Here is a 6087-nt window from a genome sequence, read left to right as displayed (position 1 = left end):
TCATTTTATTTATTATGATTGTGATTTGCAAATCCCATTCCAGTTTTGTTATGCCTTGTCTTGATATGCTCCCAGATGTTGTATAAAATGAACAGAATGTATCGAGGGCAGGTAGGTACCAGGGCCATATCTTCTGGGTAAGAGATGTTCCCCCCTCCTGGGAATAATTAGCTCTCAAGAACATTTATTTATGTCTTTACTCCAAGGGGGAGCCCTCACTGCTCCAGTCCACGATCAAGTTCCGCTACCCATGGTTCCGAGCAGGAATGTGAGGAACTCAAACAGTGTAGCTCTTCCAAATCCATTTCCCCCATTACCTGACAACAAATGTTTCCAAGTTCATTGCTGCATCTATTTTATTTCAAATACCACTGTGTTCCGTTCGTGGGGTGTATGTATTACTCACTTTATTATTGTATTCCACTGCTTTAAAAATCCCTGCCTTTCTATTGTCCATGGTGTAAACTCACATTAACCATCAAATACCCTGCACTTTGCATTCATATTTTGCATGGTTTGTTGATTAAACAAATAAAATAATTTTAGTTTGAAAATGTGCTTCTTTTTTTAGTCTTTGTTTCTTTTGCTCAAGGAGTGGCAACAACATTTCTCCAACATCCCCATGAAGAACTTCATAGTCTTCTTTGTGTCTTCTTTTTCCCCCATTTGCTACTTTAAACTATCCACTGAGGTTTGTTTAATCTGCGCTTTTTGTTTGTTTGTTTGTTTTTTAAACTGGTTGTTTTTTTCAAATACTTTTGTTATGAGAAAAACCAAGATCTGTATAGAAAAAAAAAATTCCCACAACCTGGGACGGAGCCAAGAGACCAAAGAATGACTTGGACAAGTCAAGCTTGATGATGAGACGTGTTGTTTATTAGGACTTACATACAGGATACTCCTGGACAGCAGCAGAACAACTTTGGGGATTTGTGTCACTGCCTCCACCCCCCTCCACCTCAAAAAAAAAAAAAAAAAAAAAAAAGAAGACTGTTTTTAAGCTAATTTGCTAGCTCTGTTTCTGCTATGCTTGAGCAATGAGACTGTTTTCCTTAGGAGGTTCTCAGGTGCTCTCCAGAATATTTGGGTTCTCAGAGACACCTGCTCTTTAGTTTGGGCACCATAGCTTTGGAGTGCAACCCAGCCTTAGGGGTCAGGCAGTGGACATACACATACAATATCCAAAGGAAACCTTAGTAAGAGACCCATCACACTACGAATTTATACTAAAAATTCTCAAATTTCCTGCAGTTATTGATTTCTATTACTACCGTTTGGCTCAACATCCATCATTTCTTGGCTGGCTTATTGAATTTGTCTCAATTGTCACTGCTTTCTTTTACATGCACACCTAATAAGTTTATTACACCATAGACAAAATTACTTCTAAAGTGTAAAACAGATCTCACTTACTTAGGAACCTCTCATGTCTCTAGAGAATGGCCTGTCTTCCTAGATGATGCTCAAGATCCTCCGTGATGGCCGGGTGCGGTGGCTCAAGCCTGTAATCCCAGCACTTTGGAAGGCCAAGACGGGCGGATCACGAGGTCAGGAGCTCGAGACCATCCTGGCCAACACGGTGAAACCCCGTCTCTACTAAAAAATACAAAAATATAGCCGGGCGAGGTGGCGGGCGCCTGTAGTCCCAGCCACTCCGGAGGCTGAGGCAGGAGAATGGTGTAAACCTGGGAGGCCGAGCTTGCAGTGAGCTGAGATCCCGCCACTGCACTCCAGCCCTGGCAACAGAGCAAGACTCCGTCTCAAAAAAAAAAAAAAAAAAAAAAAAAGATCCTCCGTGATTTCCAGCTCATACCTGTCTGATTCTTGGAATTCATAAAATTTAGAGCTCTTTTTCTCTCTGGTTTCCTATGCTCTTTTTAGTATCCTTGATTGTGCACAGTTCTCAGTTGAGACATCTAGTCACCCCAGTGTGTAAGTGAATGCCTCTCAGTAAAATATTCTGTAAATACTTCTTGAATATATAATTATAACAGAAAACATATGCTGAGAAGGTGGACTCCTGGTACCATCATCCAATCTCTTCTCCTTTCTTTTGTGTCACAAGCATTTCTCCGCTGGGCCTAGTTAGTCTTCCATACTCTTCTCAATAAACAAACTGCCCACAGGACTCACCCTTTTTTAAATCATTTTATTGACTACCAACCAAGAAAAACTACATTGACAACTCAGCCTTCTATAGAAACCACAGATCAGCATTCATTTTTCAATATTAGCTTAAGACATACAAAGTTAACAGTATTCTTTTGGCTTAAAAAGTTGGATTTGGGCAATTTTATGAATTTTATCCTAATATGCAGAGTACTAAATTCTACAAAATACCTGACAACAATAATTGTATCTACCTTGTTACATTTCCAGTGATTATATGTATTTCTCACAGTTTGATATGTCGGAAACCTCACAGGCTTGTCCACCCATCAGTGGGTATTTGATTCAGATACAATATTTTCTCTGGCCAAAATAATTTTACCACTTTTTAAAAATTTAATTTATTTTTTGGAGCTGTTTTAAGTTCACAGTGAAACTAAGCAGAAAGTGTAGAGAATTTTCACATATCTCTTGGCCCACATATAATAGCCTCCCCCTCTACCAACATCCCACACCAAAGTGGTACATTTGTTACAGTTGATGAACCTATATTGACACATTATTATCACCCAGAGTCCATAATTTACATTAGGTCTTACTCTTGTTATATATGCAATATATACATACATAACCATATAAAAATAATAAATAAATTATATACATATATAAATGTATATACACACACACACACATTTTCTAAGACGAAGTCTCGCACTATTGCCCAGGCTGGAGTGCAATGGTGCGATCTCAGCTCATTGCAACCTCTGCCTCCCGGGTTCATGCCATTCTTCTGTCTCAGCCTCCTGAGTAGCTAGGATTACAAGTTTTGCTCTTGTCACCCAGGCTGGAGTGCAATGGCATACTCTTGGCTCACTACAACCTCCTCCTCCCAGGTTCAAGCAATTCTCCTGCCTCAGCCTCCCGAGTAGCTGAGATTACAGGCATGCACCACCACACCCGGCTAATTTTGTATTTTTAGTAAAGACGGGGTTTCTCCATGTTTGTCAGGCTGGTCTCGAACTCCCGACCTCAGGTGATCCACCCACCTCAGCCTCCCAAAGTGCTGGGATTACAGGCATGAGCCACCTAGCCTGGCCGGTATGTGTATACAGGCCAGGCCTGTAATCCCAGCACTTTGGGAGGCTGCATATATATATATATATATATATATATGTGTGTGTGTGTATATATACATATATATGTGTGTGTATATATACATATATATGTGTATATATACATATATATATAGAGAGAATATACATATAGTGTATATATATACACACACAGAATACAGAGTATATAGAGAATATATATATATTATATGGAGAGAGTATATATATATATAGAGAGAGAGAGTCTGACAAATGTATTAATGACATGTATTCACCACTATAGTATTACACAGAATAGTTTCGCTGGTCTAAAAATCTTCCATGTCCTACCTATTCATCTCTCCCTCTCTCCAACACTTAGAAACTATGATATTTTTACTGTCTATACTTTTGTCTTTTCTGGAATGCCATATAGTGAGAATTATATAGTAGATAGCCTTTTCAGGTTGCTTTCTTTCACTTAGTAATATATAGGCAAGATTCCTCTGTGACTTTACATAGCTTGATAGCTTATTTCTTCTTTGCACTGCAAAATATTCCATAGTTTGTTTTTTTTTTAAATCTATTTACCTACTGAAGGTCAGCTTAGTTGCTTCCAAGTTTAGGCAGTTATAAATAGAACTGTTATAAATATTTGTACGCAGGCTTTTGTATGGATATAACTATCCAACTCATTTGGATAAATACCACGGGGCACTCTTGTTAGATCATATAATAAAAGTAGGCTTTAGTTTTGTAAGAAACTGCCAGTCTTCCATAGCTGTACTATTTTGCATTCCTGCCAGGATTCACCACTTTTGATTGCTGTGAGATTCTGGTACACTATTCAGATGGAGCTATTTCTCATTTTCTCTATGAAACCCTCACCAATATCTCCAAGTAAAAGTAAGCATTTTTTTCTTCATGCAACCAAAAGTTTTAGAAACATTTTAAGCATATGTGAAGTAGACCCATATGAGGTCATTCTAGGAAAGAAGGACAAGTGTCATGCCAGAGGTAAACTCATCTTAGAAAATGTCATGATATGAGATGGTGACTAAAGGCAAACACCAGAGCTGAGTTAGTGAAAATAAATGTTTCAGTGCAGAGAAATGTGGATACTGATGGTTTCCTTCTGTGCTCAACCACATTCATATATGGCTACATACCAATCAATCAAAATTACAAGTCACTTAGAGCTTTTCTTGTGAAAGCCCTTATGGAGCTTGACATGAAGCTCCACATGGGGGAGAGAAATGTCCTACCCACAACACTGTTACCAGGTGGGTCTTTGCTGTTACAGCTCCCAAGATGGTGGCAGACACCAAGATGGCGGCAAGCCTTTTATTCTCTGACCTGAGGTTCTTGGCCTCCTGGAGTCCAAGGAATGGAACCTTAGGCCATGAGGTGAGTGATACAGCTCTATCAGAAGCTGTGGGTCATGGAAGAGAACCATGGAACCCAGCGACTAGTGGTCAGCTAGATTAGGATGAACCAGAAGACTTAGCCACGCAGGAACAATGGCAAGCCTCTAGCCCAACTGGGAGTGGCGATGGGTGCCTCACTGGATCAGAAGCGCACGGAACACCCTGCCTGATCCAGAGGGGTGGAAGTCAGTGGTGGGTCTGCCACGGTGGTGCTCAACAGCGGTGGTTGGCGAGTGAAAACTCAGCTCCAGCTGGAGCAAACAGGGACCAGAAGAGAGTGCAGTTGCAAGATTTAATAGAGTGAAAACAGAACTCCCATACAAGGGGAGGGGACCCAAAGGGTTGCCGCTCCCTGCTTGAATGCTTGGGTTTATATCCTGATCATTGTCCCTCCCCCTGTGCTCTCAGGCGATATATGATTTGACTATTTCTTTACCTCCTGCTTTTAGCCTAATTTGTATTTTAGCGAACCCTCTTTGCTACCTGATTGGTTGGGTGTGAGTTGAGTTAGAAGTCCCGTGTTTAAAGGTGGGTGTGATCACCTTCACCAGCTAGGCTTAGGAATTCTTAATCAGCCTAGGAAATCCAGCTAGTCCTCTCTCTCAGCACTGAAGTGTTATATCACAGATTGAGACCAGTAAAGTGCCTCAACACAAGGGGCTTCCTGTGGTGTTCAGCACAGAAGCTATAGCAGAAATCAGCAGGGGATCAAAGCTTTCACCACAGGGAGGGCATACCTAGTTTCAGCTTTATGTCATCTTTTAAACAATGACCTCTGAAAAAAAAATTCTTAAGGAAATTGAAACCGGCACATAGTGATACACAGATAGCAGTTGATTTGTATTTCACCCTTAGGGGTTAAGGGTTGACAAAAATTACTCAAGAAGGAAAACCAGTAGCGTAATAAATGTCTCAACATCAGCAGAAGCCAGGTGCTATTGAAATGTAACTAATGAAAGAAGCATGAAGCTTATTATAGGGATAATTTCCCTGTTTAATATGCCAATATTTTTTTAATTTGGAGATCAAGTAAAATAATGCATATTATTATATTTTGAACTAACAAAATTCTATACAAGGGAAAGTATTATTCATCATAGAAATCAGTATCTTCTATTGTCCTAGGGAAAAAAAAATTAAATAACTGCATCCTAATTCCATTAAGATTCCATATGAGGTGATAATGATGTAGGAAAAAAACTTCAATAACGATTTTATTTAGTATGAAAATTCAAATGTAGTTATTCACTTTAATTTTAAATTTTCTGTAATATAATATTCTGGTATTTTTGGCACTATTACTATCAAAGAAAAAAAGTATGTTCGTATACTACAGTAGATAACTGGCTTGAGGAACTAAAGAATTCAATGAAAGTCCTCGAAAGGGCTGACCTGTTAAAATCTCTAAGTTTCCACGTTGAAAAAAAAAAATCATCATTAGTTTTAAAAATGTGCTCGCA

This window comes from Colobus angolensis, unplaced genomic scaffold, assembly GCF_000951035.1.
Source record: "Colobus angolensis palliatus isolate OR3802 unplaced genomic scaffold, Cang.pa_1.0 Scaffold127, whole genome shotgun sequence".
In the NCBI taxonomy this organism is placed as follows: domain Eukaryota; kingdom Metazoa; phylum Chordata; class Mammalia; order Primates; family Cercopithecidae; genus Colobus; species Colobus angolensis.
Note: the sequence above shows the minus strand (reverse complement) of the source record.